The following is a 19,789-nucleotide window of genomic DNA, read 5'->3' as shown; positions in this document are numbered from 1 at the left end:
ATGTGCTTGTATAGTATGAAAGTGAGGCTATGCTAGTTGTCTCTGACCAGTTTTGGGATAACACAAGAAAGGTATTGGTAAGTACTGTACATTATTCATGGTTGAGTTCTACAGCTTTTTGTATTACATTTCCACTTTGTTGTTTAAACCAGGGTACTACTACTACTAACAAAGGAAAACACATTTTCAGTACAAGATCAGGAAAGGTATTTTTTTAGGCTCATGGAAAAAAAAAAAAAAGCATAGTTTTATGCTGTGGGAATTCATTTCCCATGTCCTTCAAAATATAGTACTGAGATGGGTTATAATGGATCTGGTTTATCTGGAGCAAATACCGTAAGATATGATTTCCCTTTCAGCTAACAAGAATTTGCTAATTATTAGCATGGAAGATTAAGTGTTTTGAAAGAACAGTGAGAAGGAAATTGCAGTGAAAAAAAATCATATTACAAACTTGCAGCAACACTTATTATTCCCATTAAATATGAATCATTTATTAAGAAAAGTGACTGTAAGTGATACACATGCATTCACAGATAACTCAGTGTGAGGCTTATGAAATTAATGGGAAATAGAGCAATCTTTGTAATGTCCTGTTTAATGGTTTGTCCCTGCTAATATAGCATGAAGCATTTTGAAGGGTCACAGCCTTATACCCTTGCCTCAATTCTGGTTATTGTACTGCAAACCTGGTACCATGAATTGGGCAGAACTACTCAGGATGCGTGTCTTCTCCTTGATTAGGTACATTCTCTAGAAAAAGCACTGTCAGATCTGTTTAAGAATGAAGGGAGTTGGTATAAGTAAAAATTAAATCAGTAACTGCTAGAAACACTATAAATGCTAATGGCTAAGGTCCAGATCACATCAGACATTTGAGTCCACTACATTTTATTTAAGGAAATGGGTGCAAAGAACTTGAGTTGGAAAAATTTATTCAAATTCTTTTTTACTACCATTATTAGATGAGAAGATGTGCAATGGTGATTGTACATATAGAGATTTAAAAAAGGAATCAGTGTCAAACTACTCTCTCTGCATCTCATTTAGGTTGACAATACAGCTGTGATATTGAGGCTGGAAGTTCTAAGAGGATTATGTACAAGTTTGAAGAAATTATAAGGGAGATGTTTTGCTTAAGTTTCCAACTTTGATGCTTTCTATTACTTATTCAAAAAGGGTAGATGAACATTATGTTATCTGGTATTCTTCGGAGGGAAACTTCTTATATGTTGAAACAATTCAAATATGTTCTTGCCTTGAGACTTCTATTATGTATTATTCTGGAGTAGACCGAGAGAGCATAAATAGTATCTTTTTTTTTTTCTTTTTTTTTTTTCTCTCCATAGAATTGCCTGGATTGAAAAGGACCATAATGATCATGGAGTTTCAACCCCCTCATTTTCTCAAGAAGTATTTCTAGGTTTCTCAGTGGTTCCTCTCAGCCAAGATGGCAGCGCCTCTGGGAGGAGCAGCGGAGAGGAACAAGTACATACTGATCATGGCCTCCCATTCCCCACCCTTCAGCAGAGTGGTAAAGGTATTGGGACAGGGAGGAGGAAGGATATAGGTATAGTATTTATTTCTCACTCGTTACCTGAATCTATTTTGATTAGCAATAAATTAACTTTCCCCAAGCCAACTCTGTTTTCCCCATGGCAATCATTGGTAAGTTATCTCCCTGAATCTATCTCAACCAAAGAGCTGTCCCATCCTATTTTCTCACTGTTCCAATGAGGATGGGGAATGAGTGAGCAGCTGGATAGGAACTTGCTGTTTGCCAAGGCATGGTATGTGAGTTTTACACATCTTAATACTTAGGTGACAGATCAGTAGTCATCTAATAAAAAACGTTCCCTTAAAATTTCTCTGAGAAATCATCAAAGATCACAAATGCTTTTTTTACACAAAACTTAGGCCATTTTCTGCAATCCAAATTGTTTTAGATTTCATTTGTATTTCTTAAAGTTTTTAATATAATAAAAAATGGGGTTGAGGTTCTGGTCCTTCTATACTAAATAAGTACAGTTTGGGTTGTGTATTAGCAAAAAGTTCTTGACTGAAAAGGTGGTCAGGCACTGGAACTGGCTCCCCAGGGCAGCGGTCAAGGCCCCAGGCTTCTGTAATTCAAGAAACATTTGGACAGCGCCCTCAGACATAGAAATTGAATTTTGAGTGGTCTTGTGCAGAGTCAGGAGTTGGACTTGATGATCCTTGTGGGTCCTTTCCAACTTGGGATATTCTATGATTCTAGGTACAATAGAAGCTCTATAGAATAGATAGTATTAGATATAATAGAAGATTACAGCTGGAAAACTCTCTATGATAATGTAAGGAAGAGACTTCTGTTTCCAATAAAGCAAAGACACTTTTATATTTACTAAGTGGAAAAAAATGCACAGAAGTATAATACAACTTGCTGGAGCTGTAAAAACAAATGGAAGTGGTGAGGTATGTTCAATTTTCCAACTTCTAAAAGTCACTTGGAAAAAGAATTGTTGTCCTGTATATTCCATCATTTGGTTTTTCATAGTACTTCAAGACCCCACTGAGGCCTTCAGTAGACTTAATTGTAAAAATATTTTTTTAAAGAAGTTTATTGTAAATTGTGTTTCTTCAGGAAATGTAAATAGTATTGGACTGCCTTCTAAAAATGTTGGTAACAAATTACCTTCCATGAGAACTTTTCATGAAGACCTTCCTCATTCATATGCTAAATCTTGCAACCATTATTGGCTGTGAAGAGATGGGGACAGAACAAATTCAGGAATACCAGAAATGAGTAAATCAGCCTGCCCATTGCTAGGATAGCTGTTGATTCTGAGAATGCCTGAAGTATGATCAAATACAATTTCCTTCAACAGACTGCAGGCAACATTCATCTCCCCATGTTGACAATTTAAACCATCACAGCAAGAATACAAATAGGAGTTAGTATAAAGGAATTTGTACTCAGAGCTTTCCTTCTGAAATTCCAATTCTGAGTTGTACCATTAGTTGAATGACTTTTACTTTTTTTTATCCTTCGAAGTAATTAATAATAGTAGGCACTCAAAATTTTAATGAAATCGTTATTAGCATATTTTCTTTGCTTTCATATTGTTCAATTTCCATGATGTTTTTAGACAGAGGGTTATTACCTGTTGTTCATCTGACTAGGAGTTATCTATTTCAGTATCTTCCTCCTTTCCTCTCAATACTGATTTTTTCCCTCTGCCTCTGATATTAACCTGATTCTCCATTGTATGCAGTAGATCAACTGCTGAAACACCAAATAATCTGCCTAACGCACATCATTTGCAACAAATGAAACAAAACAACTGGAGCTTCCTCTCTTGATAAAGCAAAGCAAGAAGCGTAATTTTTACTGTTCCTCCTGGATGCAAGAAGATTGCTGTACTCCCAGTAAAATTATTTGATTCAATCTTTCCTTCAGATAAAAACAGTACTGGTTTTCTTTAAGTCTGTGACAAATCTACGTTATGAGTCACTCTCTGTAAGGTCAGTGTAGGTGCATTACATCACAGGGAGAGGCACAACTCAGCGTAGCATTTCTGTATTATATCACTAGTCCACTTCTGCCAAGTTTTGTCAGCAGCAGCAAGGGTCAGATTCAAAATCTATGAGTTCTTTGTAAAATTATAAAATAAAACCAGATGAGTATTTATTCAGGCACTGGGAAAATGAAACCTTTCCTCCAAAGGCCAAACATAGTCAATACTTTCCTGTCTCAAGGAGCACATAATTCCATGCATGCAATGAAACAACAAAAAACCCTATATTAAGGTAAAAGAACACAAACCTCAAGGAAAAAGAAACGCATATAAAACATATAGCCCGGAATTGATTTTGACAATTATATTTTTTTCTTTTTTTTCTTACGTATTGATGCAAGTACTCATTGGAGAAACATTCCTTTGACATGCACTTTTTTGCAATGTTATTAAGTTTTACTAAGCTACATTTATTTTATTTCTGTTAGTGAAGATTCAGACTCAGGAATCCACGTGGATGAGTCCATTTCTAGTAATGTGAGTAGGAGTATTCAGTGGCTTCCTTGGACATTCACACACAGACTAGTGCTCTTCAGCTCTCAGTAGCAATAGTTTAGTAATGAAGTACCTAATTTATTATCAGATCAGAGCCATCTTGTACATGGCCTGCTCAGAAAATAGACAAGGATCATAATGCTTTCTGTACTCACCCTGTAAGCTGAGTATACCCATTAAATGACCTCCTGAAGGCAACTTCAAGCATCTCTGCAATAGCCTCTGCAATAGTGAGTCATGAATACCTGCCTTCATCTCTGCAGCTGCCATGCAGAAAAGTCTTTGTATTTTTTCCCCAGATCAGTTGTTGTAGAAAATAATCTGTATCAATCTACAAAGTGTCCTGACCTTTTTAATGCCAGGCTCATCTGTTGCATTCTCCAAAGCTAGTCTGATTTCAGCTCTGTGGTTATGTGAGGGAAGGTTATCACAATATCTAATATAACTCCTGATTGAATTTACAGCTTCAGTACAAACCTTCCATCATCTTTCAGGAAGACCTTGGGCTATGCATATGTCCTCTGGACAATGTTATAGGTATGAATAAATGGACCACAGGTTCCCAGAACTGATCCTATGCTTTAAATTCATATGCTTCTACTAGATTGGGTCAGATGAAGATGTGCTGAGAAAGTCTGGAGAAGGTGCAGCCAAACGTACCTTCATTCATGCTCACAAATTTTTGAAGTGTCTCAGTGTTACCACAGTAAGAGAGGCATATTTTGCAACTTCAGCATCCACTGCATACAACAGAGAGTTCTGTTCTGCTTCAGTCATATAATACAGATACTAACACAGTAATCATATATCTGAAGATTACTGGAATGTTAACCTCAGTGTTAAGAAAACATTTGGACTGACAATGAAGAGGCTTTTCATTGCAAATTGTATCTTCCATGTGATTTCTCTTTATGGTTCATCTGGAAATTGCTGAGTATTCATTCAGTTTTGATCTAGTAATATGAACAGATCCATAGTCATTAAACACAACACAATTAGAATTAGAAAGAGAGAAATCATCAGTTTAAACTTCCACTGAGCTGTAATTCACATAACGTGATACTAGAAGTGTGTATGACAGCTTTCCATCAAAGAAGAATGTTTGTCCAACAAAACTCCTGTTGATTTCAGTGGTAGAAGACCAAACCATAGAGGTATAAATCTGAAGTTATTCTGTTTCTGTTTGGCCCCCTAGGAGACCTTAGTTTATAGATGATTTGAAACAGATGAAGGAGAAAGGAAAACAACTATACCACCAACAGCTAAAGTTTGAGAAGGACATCAGATTTTTGTCCATATGTTCTTCAGGAGGTAAAAGCAAGTTTGCTGGAATGATTAATTAGCAAAATTGTCCTAATTGGTGGATAGCTTAATTCTCCGCCATTACTTGCCTTCATCTGGTGGCATTGAAGAAAAATACACTAGAAACAATTTGTGTATAGCAGTAAATAGAGTGAGGCAAAATAAATTAAGAGAGCTGTAATGAAATTATTTCTTTAAAAGTTTTTTTTTTTTTTTTGCTATTTTGTAACTCTAAAATTTAGTGCAAATTTCTCCCGGGGTACCTCATGAACTTTTATATGGAAGTATAGTAAGTAATTACTTTCAAATCTTCAGAGAAATTCTTGAAAAAATAATAAAAAATAAAAAAATCTTGAAAAATAATGGCTCTATTCCAGGAAGTAATAGTAAGGAAAAACAAGAGTAATATAAATGAAATATTATACAGAAATTTTGCTTAAAATATGTTAATGAAATAACAATTTAGACTCAAAAGTTAGGGAATGTTAACAGGGTTCATAAAGTAGATTAAATTTTAAGACGACAAAGTAGCTGCTTACAAAATAAATTAAGAATGATAGATCTTCATTGCTGGAATAAATTGTGTTCAATCCAGCATGCCTGCATCTGTCAGTATTCAGCATATGGAATGACAGACAAATCACTTCTTAAGCAGCTGTCTGAATTTATTAGAATTTATTAGAAACATAGTTCTCTAGACATTCTACATGAAAACCGACAAGGAGAAAGGTCAAGGTCCATCAAGAGAAGAGCAGGTGAGTGCCATCATAGACAAGATCTTTCATAATGGTCTAATTCAAGCAATCATATAAAGCTGACTCTCCTGTTTTGAATAGAAAAGATGTTTCTAGTGGACAACAAACAGTATCAATTCCCTCATTTCTGGTAATATCAAGGAGCCTGCCTGCTGTATTCTTGCTCTTTTTCTGCAGGGTACTAATATGTTGCATTTCCTAGGATTTCAGTCTACTTCCCACCCTACTAAATAGAAAGATTATTATTAGTAGAAGGAAGATTTCAAAACATATTTAGAATATTTAGCGTTATATCTCTTCTATTAGATCTATCCAGAACTCTTGAGCAAATCACTCAGAAAGCAGATGAGTCTGAAAATTTGTGATCCCTATTTAACAAGGGATCATCTCTATGAAACACCAGAAAACTGAAACAATTGAAGCATTCGATCTTATCATACGAACTATTTTGCATGCAAATATGTGAATGTCCTCAGGTCTTCTGATGCTTGGGCACAATGTCGCTTCAGCTCCTGTTAGATGATGTTTACCAACCAGGTGGACAAAGCCATGATTTTTTAATTGCATAATGTGGCATGAGATTTTTTTCTTTGCGTTGGAGGGTTTTTTGTTTGTTTGTTTGCTGTTCTTTTTTTGTTGTTTTTGTTTTGTTTTTTTTTAACTTTAATCTACTTCTAAGCATTTAAATTAAGTTTAATGCTCATGGCTAATACAATTTTCCATGGTTAGCTGATTTAATAGGATACTAATAATGTATTTAATGTGTCTTACAATTTTAGCCATCTTAAAGCTAGATGCATAGTCTGATCAAGTCAGAAGGGACTGAGACATCTCCCACATGAGGAAAGGTTTAGGCAGCTGGGATTATTCAGCCTAGAGATCATAAAATTGTAGAATCATGGAATATCCAAATCTGGAAGAGACCCACGAGGATTATCAAATCTGGCTCCTGGTTCCACACAGGACCACCCAAAATTCAAACCTCATGTCTGAGAGCATTGTCCAAACTCTCCTTGAACTCCAGCAGCTTGGGGCCATGACCACTGCCCTGAGGAGCTTGTTCCAGTGCCCATCCACCCTCTGGTGTAGAACCTGTTCCTAACACTCAACCAGACCCTCCCCTGACACAGCTCCATGTTGTTCCCTTGGGCTCTTTCACTGTCACCAGAGAGCAGAGACCATAGAATGGCTTAGGTTGGAGGGAATATTCAAGGTCATGTAGTTCCAAGCCCTCTGCCATGGGCAGGGTTGCCACCTACTAGGCTGGTACTTTTGGCTACCATGGCACACTACAACTCAGATTCACCTTGCCATCAACCAGAACCCCCAGATCTCATTCCACAAGGCTCCTCTCCGACTTCTCATCTCCCTGTCTGTACCCATAACCAGGGTTGCCTCATCCAAGGTACAGAATCTGACACTTGCTCTTGTTAAATAAACTTATGTGGTTGGTGATTGCCCAGCCTTCCAGTTAGTTGAGATCTCTCTGCAAGGCCTCTCTACCCTCAAGATATGCTCAGAATGCATATTATTAATCTATACCAGTACCCAAAGCAAGATCAAAAGATGGAGAGGTTTTTCTCAGGATGTTCGGGAAAGTAAACACAGGATATTCCTCCTGAACATCAGGAAACAATTTTACTGTATTGCTGACACAGCATTGGCACTGGTTGTCCAATTCCATATCTTGGTGATCTTCAAAAGTTTCTGGATATGATACTGGGAAAAGTCCTCTAGTTAACCCATGCACATTGAGTAGAGAGACGGGCACCCAGAGATAGTGATTCATCTAACCCATGTTAGGCATCAGTCCCAGGAAATGGCCCTTGGAGGCACCATTTTCTCTACATTGATTACACTGAGCCTCGATGACCATTTTAACTTATGGGCTGACTAAGGGAAGGTGAGACAAACCTAATAAATCTATTTGGTCTTTTCTGTACCTTTAAGCATCTAAATACCTTTCAAAAACTTCAGCTACAAAAACCTGTAAGAACCTGTCTCTTACTGAACTGTGACAGCTAATTTTCTCTTTATTTAACAAATTGATTGCATATAAAAGCATTAAACTGGTAAAATACACTTAGTACTTTAGATAGCTGGACACATATGATCAATTTTTCTAAAAGTTTTAAGATACTGTCTTGGTATACAATTTATTGCATTCAAGTTCCCATGCAAATACAGCTTAATCTAAAGCTCAAATGAAAAATTGTCCTCAAGTATTCATCATAATTGAATTTAAATTAAGCAAGTCTCTAGACAATAAGTGTTAGTAACCCCAACGCCCCTTTTGAATAAAACTATTCTATTGAAGAACACAGACATGTAGTATTTAAAATCATTTTGAATGGGAGAAGACTGTTAAACCAGATAGGATGTCTCCTGCATTTTTGCTGTCTTCACATTTTCTTCACAGATGACAGAAGGCTAAATTTAAAATAGTTTATTCAACCTTTTGCAACAAGACTTTAAGAAATCTCTCAAACTCCTAACTATTCTGTCAAGATTACTGAAAGACATGCACAAGCATTTCAATCTGTAATTTTAACTTTGAAGATTATTTTGACTTACTATATGAGTTAAAGCTGTAGTTTATATTATCTTGTATGTGCTTTTATCCCTAGTTTCAGGTAATTAAACAGACATTCAGGTCTTACATTTTTATTATTATTTTGGTTATCTGACTGACAGCACAGTTCTCCAGAAACGTTGCAGAATTAAAAATGTGGAAGCCTGGTCTCAATTTACAAGGTTGGCTATTGACTTAGGACTGTTAAACCAGCCAGGCATCAAGGATGTGACATTTTATGGAAACAAGAGCTAGCTTCCACTTAGTGAATTGGTGAAAGCTTTCTGGAAATGCTTTCTAAAAAGCAGCACAGGAACTGAGTCATTCAAATGATGCATCATTCGAATGATGCACTAGTGAATTCTGAAATGCAACTGAACTAACCTTTTATGCTCTTTATTCTTAGCCTAAATTGCTGTGCAGTTAAAATTTACCTTACTGATAGTACTAACAATATCTGGATATAAGTAGTACAACAGTGGGCCTCATATTTGTGTTGAAAGTACCAACAGTAAAAATTAGACATCTGTATGGTTAGCGGAAGGGAGCAAAGTTGTAACTGTTCTGTTTGAAACTCCTTCCAGATTTTAAATGTAAGCAAATTAGAAAGTACTGTGTTTCTTGACACCAGATCAGGCATGCCCAACCTGCAGCCCACAGGCAGCACATGGCCCAGCACAGCTCACACTGCAGCCTGCCCCTGCCACATGCCATCATGGCAGCAGCTCTGCCCCAGGCATGACACTCAGCACCAACTGAACATCAGTTCACTATTCAGCCTTTCTGGGCTAAAACCAGGGCACAAGCAGGGAACGGTGCAGTGCTAATTCAAGTTATGGCAAATAGGTTTATGGATTTTGAAGTATTGTTTAAACACAGTCCTGTCAAGAGAGAAAAATATGCAGCTGTGCTTTCCATTCTGATAAAAAAAACACATTGAGAATATGTTTTAGGATTGCCAAAAAAAACCCCATCAATTATTTGGTTTATTTGTGACTCCATTTACAGTCAACATAAATACATCACCTGTAAATTTTCAAATGGAATGTAAAGAATTGCAATTTAAAATTGGATCATGTCTCTTTACCAGACTTTTATAAGCCCTCTCTTAACAGAGACAAATAACCCTTGCTTCACAATCATAGTTTGTTCATGTCATCACTTTTTGAAAGTACATGCATTTGTGAGCAATTACTTTCAAGGATGAATTACAACAAGAGTAAAATTTCATCAAAAAATCTCATGGTTAATGGTAGTGACTGTTGAAAAATAGTGTTTTGTGGCTGAGAATTTGCTCCATTAAATAGTTTTTATTGTTCTCTTTGAATTTGTTGTAGTTTCCATGGAAATAATTTGGAGGCATTACATATAGAGCAACCTACACAGATGCAGCCTTAGACAATTCCTCCTCACCAGTGCTCACCAGTGCTGTAGACTTACAAAAACTCCACAAGGAGCCACCTCCTGGAAGAGATCCTTCCTCAGTGGCAGTCAGCCCTTAAATGGGGGTCTAGGAGAGGTGGAGCCTGGCTCCACCCCTTCTGGTCACACAGCTGAATTGCCTTCACCTGTGCTCCCATGGCTGACTCAGTGCTCACCTCAGGTGGTCAATCAGAGGTTCAGGCCGTGATTCAACAGTTCCTATACATACTCCACAACAGTATCACTCCACACCTTAAATAGTGCTAAGGGCATGCTTTAATGTCCTGCTGGAATTATGCATACTGCACTGCTGAACAAATACCAGTTTTACTGTTCTGTTTGAACATTTTTATATCACTTCTCTTCATGCTTCTCTTTATGATAAATAAAATCATAGTTTATAATTGTCTTCACTCTTCACATTTGTTAAGTTTATGCTTTACACTAGACATTACCAATGTGTTACTTTGAAATCCAATACTATGAAAAAGTAGCAGTAACAGTATAGGGCTTTAATTTTGTTAGACAAAGTGCTAAATAGAAGCATCACACTTAACTAACTGAGATAAATAGTAAGTAATTGTAACAGCTCTTTTCAGAAGGAATTTAACATTCACACCAAATTGTTGTGGACTGATTATTGTGAGTTGAATATTGGTGAAATTAGGTATCTGATCGGAAAAAATCATAACTCAAAATAGGTAGTCAGGATTTCTCCTTACAATCTCCAAACTTGATCCAAATGGTCTTCTAAATATTTAACAAGGAAAAAAATCAATGACTTGGGGTAAGTGTGATGAAACTACTGGCTCTATAAGATTTTTCATGCTACTCTCGTCTGTCCTGATTTGGAAGTATTTTTATCTAATCATAGCAGCTTATGGATGACAATAATTGAGAAAGTGGTGAGAATGCATTTAATTCACAGTATCAAAGAATCTCATAAAAAAAAAAGCCTTCATATGTGGGCAAGTGACATATTGTCTGTTGTTCAATCAAACTTTGTCAAATAATTCAAAGATGAAACAAGAATTTTTCACTAAGATCTTCTGCAGCCTATTAAAAATGCAATCATATAAATTTTTATCATTCCCAAAAAAGTATGCAGGTTTTTTGGGGACTTAAGTTTGTTAAGGCATGTTAACAATTTGATAGCTGAACTGAGTAGAACTACAAAAGGGTTAAGGTTGGATAGCACTTCAGGAGGTAATCTAGTCCAATTCTCTGCTCAGAGCAAGGTCAACAAGAGCACATTGCTCAGGACAGTTATTTGGTTTCAAAAATCACCAAGGATGAATACTCCACACTGCTGGACAACCTGTTCCAGTGTTTGGCCACCATCACAGTGAAAAGGTTTTCCTCTTGTTTATACAGTATTTCCCTGTGTTTCAGTTTGTGCCCTTTGTCTCTTGACCTGGCAGGGGACATAACTGAGAAAAGCGTGGCTCTCTTTTCTTCATTACCATCTAACATTTATTAGTACACATAGATAAGATCCCTGCTGTAACTTCTCCAAGCTGAACAGTCCCAAATTTTTTTCCTACCTCACTCCTTCACTCCACAGTCCTCTACCCCAGCCCATGCAGAGCAGCAGAGACGGGGAGGCAATTACAGAGAGTCATAGCCATAGAGATTTCTTTCTGCTGCTTCTTTTATACCATGACTTTCCCCCACTCCTTTGTGGGCTGTCCCTTTGTTGCAGTCATGGAGACTGCTCTCCCAGTCTCCATGACTATTCAAGGAAAATTGAGAACGGCTTCACAGTGACCTCAGCCAGCTCCCTCAGCATTCAGTGGTGCATCTCATCAGGGACCATGGGCCTGTGGCTGGACATTTTTATTAAGTGTGCCCTAATCCAACTGTCCTTCACCAAGTGTAAGTCTTTCTTGCCCAAGTCTTTCTGACTTGTCTCAGAGCCCTAAGGTTGCTAAATACAAAAGATAAGAAGCACTGAAACACTATGTCTCAACAGCCCCTAAACCATTCAGCAGTGGGTTCACACCTTTTCTAGTCCTTACTTTTGCTGCTAATACAGTCACAGAGAGAAGCCCTCCTTGTCCTTTATATCCCCTGCAAAATTCAATAACAAATGGGATTTTGCTTTCCCAACCTTTCCCTGCATGAAAAATGTGCCTATATTGCTGCTGGATCCTCTGTCCCTGGTTCATTTCCTGTATGTTCTAAGTTTATTGAAGAGTTCCTTATTCATCCACACAGTCCTCCTGGCACCTTTCCTTAGCATTCTCATTGTCAAGATGGATCATTCTTGAGCTTGGTTATTCATGAAAATCAATCAACTCTCCATGACATCTTGTCTCCAACTTTTTCCTTGTATTACCTCAGGCCCTCATCTCCGTGTCTGTGAGATCTGGAGAACTTTCTGTTAACAGATGTCTGCTCCTTATGTAGGTGTTTATAGATGAAAGTCAAGTCACTCTGTCACCTTTTATTTGAGCAGATCTGTTTTGCAAAGTATTGCAAAATCTATTGCAGCATAGATGAGAAACAACTGAACAAGCTTCACGTTAGTTTGAGCCCATTCTTCTACACCTTGCTGGGCCAGCTGATTTTGCTGTACAAAGTTCATATGCTAGAGTGCAGGCTCACTTTGTCCATAAGTTTTTCTAAATCTCTTGCTGACGAAAAACAGAGTAACCGTAAGATTTTAGAATGATCATTCTATATCCTAAAATTAAGACATTTAGAGCTGCTAAGCCAAACAATTTCTGCAAATGCACATTTTACTCTCAGTGTTTTGATTTTCCTTCTTTTCATTCACAAAATCATTTTCCTTTCTCAGAATTCTGTTGTGTTGTTTTCTTTTCTCCCTGAGTTCTTTGTCTAGGTTTGATCCAACATTTACCAAAATCAGTTGAAAAATTAAGTTCATCTTACTGGGTTTTAGGTCAAAAATAAGAGATAAAATATGTTAGTAACAATATGTCATTAAGTTGTAGTGCTGGTTGGGAGCACAGAAGCAATTAATTTAACCTAACAACTACGTCTAAAAAGTTAGATGTCTGACCCAGTCACTCCTTTTACATGCAATGGATTATAAGAGGCATCATCACAAAAATGATTCATAACATCATAAAATAGGTGTCCAAGTTGAGTTAGCTAACTGAGTCACCATATGTATGTTCTTTCCACTGAATATAAGAATAATAATTACTCTAGATTTAGAAAGATAGATTTTAGACATATAAGGGGTGATTCAAATGTCTATACAGAGAAGCATAAGAGTAGTGTAAGAGATATGATCCATCTGAAGACCAGAGCTTATATGATAGTTTTGAATAACGCAGAAATTCAGCTCTCAGCAGTTACTCCTTGTTCCGGACTCAGTTCTGTTAATGAGTTAACTAAGCATTGAACTGGTTGCTGCCTTAGGCTTCCAAAAAAATATGAGCACATTTATACATCTTGCTAAGAAGCCCTTGAGTGAAGAATGTACCTATGAGTCTAGTCAATGCCAAAGCTGAAATGCTAGGATGCTGTTAATAGCAGAACTTTGGATATCTAAGTCAATAAATTGTCAAAGCTTAAGCCCTAAGAAGTCCTGAAGTGTGTAAGCAATAGGTGTTAGCTTTCTTACTTTGCAAATCACTGGGCTAGACTTTGATGTCTGTATTCCCTTTGGAAATGTCTTTGACCAAATTCATAACCTTTCTGTCTTCCACATCAATTTTTCAACTTGGCTTCTATCATAGAAACAGTAAGATGTACATCCAAAAATGATGATAAAACAAATGCTAAAGCAATAGCATAACCTGAAGGGTGCCTCATAGAGGAAGAAATAATATCTATGAAAAATTGCAGTTCAATACAAAATTTCCCATGAGCTGATAAGGAGAAAACTATGTGAAACAGCATGAAACAGATGTGGCCACTGAACAAAACCCCAGAGGTGTTACTGAAGACAGTTTAGTTATCTGTAGAGATTATTCCTCTTTCTGGTCAGAATAAAATTAATTTCTTGTCTTACTGATATGATATATTAATATTCATTTCTTGAACTCCTCTTTTTTTTCTTTTCTTTTCTTTGTATTTTTCTTTTCTTTGTATTTTTCATTTCTTTGTATTTTACTTATTTAAAGTACCCGTACTTTCAAACAGCACGTTACATCTGACCTGTTGCATCTATTTTTACTAACAAAAAAATTTATATAAGGAAAAAATGTTGAAGTTTCTCAGAAGTGGGTGCAGAAAACTGTACTGGAAAATATTTCTAAACACAGAATGGACAAAAGTATGACTGGGAGTAGTCATCATGGATTTGCCAGTGAGAAATAATATCTACCCAAAGTCATAGCCTTTCACATTTGTATGACTGACTCAGTAGATATGGACAGGACATTGACAGTTTACCTTGACTTCAGGAAGGCTGACACTGTCTCAATTACATCCTCACATGCAAACAGTTAACACATGGTCTAGTTGGAGGCCAGACACTAGTCATATGTAATCCTATGGTGTGATATTGGTTTCAGTAATTGCATTCAGGTCATTAACGATCTCAGTGATGTGACGGAGAACACCCTCAGGAAATCTGCAGAAAATGCAAATGCAAATTTTCCAAAGAGCAAGCATTGTAGTTTTTCAGCCTCCTTAAATGGGAAGATATCTATGAAGATAAGATTTGTGTCTTTAATAAATGCATTCATAAGATAAATATGTATTCTTATATATAGTTCTGAAACTTGATCATGATTCCTGTGGGGTCACAGAAACATTAGGCTCTTGTCACTTGTTGAATGAATTTGAATTGTTTTTACTGTAATACCAAGAGAGAAATCTCACATGCTATTCATAGAATCACAGAATCATAGAATCGCTAAGGTTGGAAAAGACCCACAGGATCATCCAGTCCAACCATTCGCCCATCACCAACGGTTCCTGCTAAACCACGTCCCTCAACACAACATCCAAACGCTCTTTGAACACCACCAGGCTTGGTGACTCCACCACCTCTCTGGGCAGTCCATTCCAGTGCCTGACCACCCTTTCAGAGAAGTAGTATTTCCTAACGTCCAGCCTTCATGAAAGACTCAAGGTAGTAAAGTTCTGTCAATATCTTGTAATAACACTGTCTGTATGTATGTTCTCTGTATATTTAATTTATTGTAAGACTCCTCTCTCAGGCTCTTTAACCAGACACCTACAAAAAATATCCAACAATGAGCAAAAAGAACCAAGGAGTTTTCGCTTCTATCTGAAGAAATATGATGAAGTTTCTGGCTAACACAATAAGTTGAACTGAAATAATGTCTTAATCTTCCCAGCACATTCTACAGCTGTCATTTTTGGGGGGACTGGGTTGCATTGATTTCTATGTGACAGGAGTTGTGAATGTGAGCATGAAGATATTAGGCATGACATGTATGCAGTTGAATCTGTAGTAATTATTTGTGCTCTTTAATTTTTGGCTATGCCTTCAGTTCCCCTATGTTTACCTTAATCAGACACTTTCCAACAGTAAAAACACCACCTCATGTCACTTCAAAACAAAATGTATTGACTCCAGGTCTGTCTAGTTTTGAGAAAAGGATCAAGACTTCATATTTTTCCTAACTCAGCATCTTAAGGTGCATTTTTCAACAGAGCACTTTGGAAGGACTGTATTTTGTATAACTTGCTATTTTAATTTAGAAAACAATGCAAAATAAAATAAGAGCTAATCCGGGGGCTGCATGAGATAGGGGCAATTCTAAAAATATCAGGGCTGATTTGCTACAGTTTTGCAGAAGAAAATGGTGGGAATTACTATGTAATAAATCCAACAAAACAGGAGAAAAAAACTTATTTTTATCTTTTGTTTCAGAGTTCTGAAAATTAATCCTCATTTCTATTTGGAAGACATTCATACAGTAACATAATGTCCCACAGTCGCTGGGGAAGTGCCATAGACAGTACTTCTTCCCATTACATCAGAGACTGAGCTGTCTGTTCACTGTAATCAATACAGCCAAGAGGATTATCTGGTGTATTCCCTTTCTCAGCTGTGATTCATTATTACAAGTCTTTTTGCTATCAAAGATTTTTTTCCCAAGTCTTACTCTCCTGAGCAACCAAAAACAGTCTTTAGGATAACTGCACTTTGTCTAATTATTTCGCCAATGAGAAACTGAGACTTGTTTACCTTTTTCTTCCTGTAAAAAAAGTCTACAGAGAAATCAGAAAAACTTGATCAGAATAAGTCCCTGTCTATTCTTTTTACAAATATTGTTAAAAATGTTAGCAGAGAATTCAAATGTAGCAGGGAAATTTGCAGAAATAATGGCCACAGTATAAATATGTCAGGGAAACAGAGATAAAAGCTTGCAGTAAACCTGGTTAGACTGATCCCACCTAATTCCAGCTGCACAAGAATTACACTTTTGGGCTAGTTTACTGGTCTAGGCTCTTTCTGGAGTCTGGAAACATAATCTCATGGAGATGTTTCCTTTCTTGATGATTAGTAATGGCATTGTAGGGAACCTGCCTTAGCACTGGGGTTGGACTCAATCTCCTGAGGTCCCTTCCAACTCCTGCAATTCTGTGATTCTATGATTCCATATACTCAATAACTCATTATAGGACCAGATATCTATTTTATGGTGAACTGAATCACTTCTATCTTTTTTTTTTAGCTATGTTCAACAATAGTTTAATGATAATAAGGAAAGTTTAAAAAACAGCACCCCTACAGACATCAATTGGTTGACACCAGCACTTGAATTTCTTAATTCAAAACTGGATCCCATTACAGTGGGGTACCAGATGGAGTGAATCACCTGCAGAGACCTCCATTGACAACTGAACCGTTGTGCCTTGCCACATACATACTCTTAATCCATCACAAATGCAAGACAATTGTATTCTCTAAAGTTTCAAAGAAAGAAGTTTAATCACATTTGAGACAGGCTAGTAATACACAGAATTGTACACTGAGTGTACAACACAATAGATTTACTTTGATCCATCAAGCCATGTTAACTCTTCCTGATTGTGAGCAACGATGAGTTTGCATTGTTTTTCATTCATCAGCTCGCTCATGAATTTACATACCTAAACCAGAGCAGATCTTCCCTGAGAGTGGAGACGGAAATGTGGCCATTTAAACACCTTCTCCCTGTTGACAGGAATATTCATGTTATCTACATTCAATTTTCATGTTTACTTTTGGACAAACATTTCTCTTCTATTTTGCTACTATCTTTGTAGTGATGAAAAGAATTGTGTTAAAAGTGAGTTCCATCACCAGCTTCATTTCTAAGCTAAGTTGTTCTAATGATGAACCTCTGTGGATGATCTATACATTTCAAAAATTCAGGGAAGGCCTGAACTCTGAAAACCAAGCTGAAAATAAGTATTTTATGAGCTCTGTCTAGGAGCATAGAAAAACCACAACAGACAAAAAACAAAATGCACAAGGTAACAATATTGAAAGTATAATCAATTACTAATACCGTAGGTCAAGAAGTAGGTATTAGCAGAAAATTACATAATGCTAACATAATGGCTGACAGAGCACATTTAGTTTAGCATCTCCTTCTCTAGAGAGAAACCTTCTCATCCTCAGTTCAGATTTGTCATTTTCAGCATCATACTTAATTTTTCAATATAATTACAATATAGTTGTTGTTGCCACTCAAAAATTCAACTTCAGCAAGTAATGGGCATTTTAATTTCATCCCATTGAAAAAGAAATTCATGGCTAACTTTGCAAAGAATGAAGGTCAAGATTTTGATAAGTAACTAGTGTTGAGTTCTTTGAATGCATATTAGGTGCTTATTTGAAATGAAATATTTTGTTGGCTGAGTAAATTTTGTAAAAATTTTGTAAATTCTGGTGTTTGTGGCACAATTTTAATTCCTAATTTCACAGATCATAAAGGATTCCAGAGATCAAATGAAAGATGGTCTGTAGTTTACAAAAAAAAAAAAAGGGGGGGGGGGGGGAAGTGTTTGAATATCAAAACTGTTAAAAACAAGATATTCAATTAATTTTAAACTGAAAGGCACAAATGCAGGAAAGCTCACTGTAAAAGTAAAATTCAGATCACCCATTGTTCATTCTCCTTTTTCCTCTAGCATTACCTGTTAAGTAGATAAAAATTACTCTGTATCAAGCACAAATAACACTCATCCTGAAATCATTAACATCTTTTTTTCCTCCTGAAACTGGCTTTAATTTTTCTTCTCTTAAACCAAACTGATGTCTGTTTTTACTCCTAATTCAGTTCAAATAGCCTTTCCCTGTTTCATTCCCTGCCCTCTAAGTATCATATGGCACACTGCCATCAGCAATGGATCTCAATAACCACATACTAGATGCCACCTGCCATTAAACCCCAGACATCTGACCTTTGCATTATTGTTGTTGTGTACAGTATCCTTTGACTGTTTCTGAAGATATCTTTAAATATATACATATACATATGTTTTTTAAACCCTTTGAGACGTTTGAACAGTCATATTAACCAATCACTATGTATCTCTGTTACATTATTCCCCAGTTCTATTTTGCAGTCTATGATAGAGGTGTCCATCTTCTGGCAAGGCTGGTCTCTTAACTCAGTTGTGATGTTATCATCGTCACTGCCTCTCTCTACTGCTGCCTTAGCACCCTTCTGCTCTGTTCACCTCTTGCAGCAAACTCAGCAAGGTTTCATTTCTTGCAGCAAAACCTGGGGGTCTTAACTATATCCTTTCCTCTGACATGTCAGGGAAAAGAAAAGAAACTGGTGTCTCCTTCCCATTTTCTCTTTACTCTTCTTAAATTTGATCCTGCCACAGCTTGCAGCGTGGTTATGCGATTCTTAAATCCAACACACTGAACAGAGATTGTTTTCCATACATTTTCAGTTCTTAAAACTCAAGCATCAAAATGTATTGGAATGCTAACATTGCCTCAAATTCTTACATAACTTACTACAAATGAGTATTTGTCTACCCTGGCAGCTACCTTTACTTGCCAGCAGATGCTGGCAGAGCACCCTTTCCCTGGGGAAACTTCTGTCCATCTGCAGTTCTAAATGACTTTGATCTCCTTTTTTGATTTGTTTACCAACAAAGTTCAAAAGTAAAAAAAATTTAATGTTTCAAAATTATCACAGTAGGCAAAAGAGAAATGAAAATACCATGACTCCCTCCTCTACGCAGAAAGACAATATCATTGGACAGTGGAAATGTGTTTATACATCCTTACTGTCTCTCACTCTATAGGTTCTTGTGATTTCATCCAGTCAGCAACATGACTTCTTCAGGATGAAAAGTTCTACTGTCGCATCTTCTCAGCCTTAATTATAGCCCTTCAATGAGGATATTCTACCAGGAAATAGATGTTCAAAATACCAGAAAGGACAAAGAATCGTGTGCTTATTTATTCAGGATCTGCATACAACCCTAAACCTAATTGTAACCTTGCACAGATTTTAGCTGAGGTGAAATTAATCTTTACATTTGTGGCTAAAACAGAGTTGATAACACACCAGTGTTTTGATTATTGTTTGCACAATATCAAGGCTTTCTCTTCAGTTTCAAGTGGTCTGGGGGTTAAGCAGGAAAGCTGGGAGTAGATGAACTAAACTTACCAAAAGCATATTCCATAACGTATGATATGGTCATGGCTCAGTAATAAAAGCTGGGGAGGGAGAACATTTAGAATTGCAGTGTTTATCTTCCCAAGTAACATTACACATGATGAA

General features: G+C 36.8%; 1 long non-coding RNA gene across 1 annotated transcript in view; it reads left to right on the top strand.

Annotated features, from left to right (window-relative positions):
• Nucleotides 1-18,043, top strand: part of LOC121110322 — an 82,177-nt gene extending 64,134 nt beyond the window's left edge. Inside the window, exons 6-7 of the long non-coding RNA XR_005858226.2 lie at nucleotides 1,350-1,570; nucleotides 10,016-18,043. This is a non-coding gene — a long non-coding RNA (uncharacterized LOC121110322). The remainder of the gene's footprint in view (nucleotides 1-1,349; nucleotides 1,571-10,015) is intronic.
• The last annotated feature ends 1,746 nt before the right edge of the window (nucleotides 18,044-19,789 follow it).

The sequence above is a fragment of the Gallus gallus genome, chromosome 3 (assembly GCF_016699485.2).
Source record: "Gallus gallus isolate bGalGal1 chromosome 3, bGalGal1.mat.broiler.GRCg7b, whole genome shotgun sequence".
NCBI lineage: Eukaryota > Metazoa > Chordata > Aves > Galliformes > Phasianidae > Gallus > Gallus gallus.
This window is presented reverse-complemented; position numbering and strand designations above follow the sequence as displayed.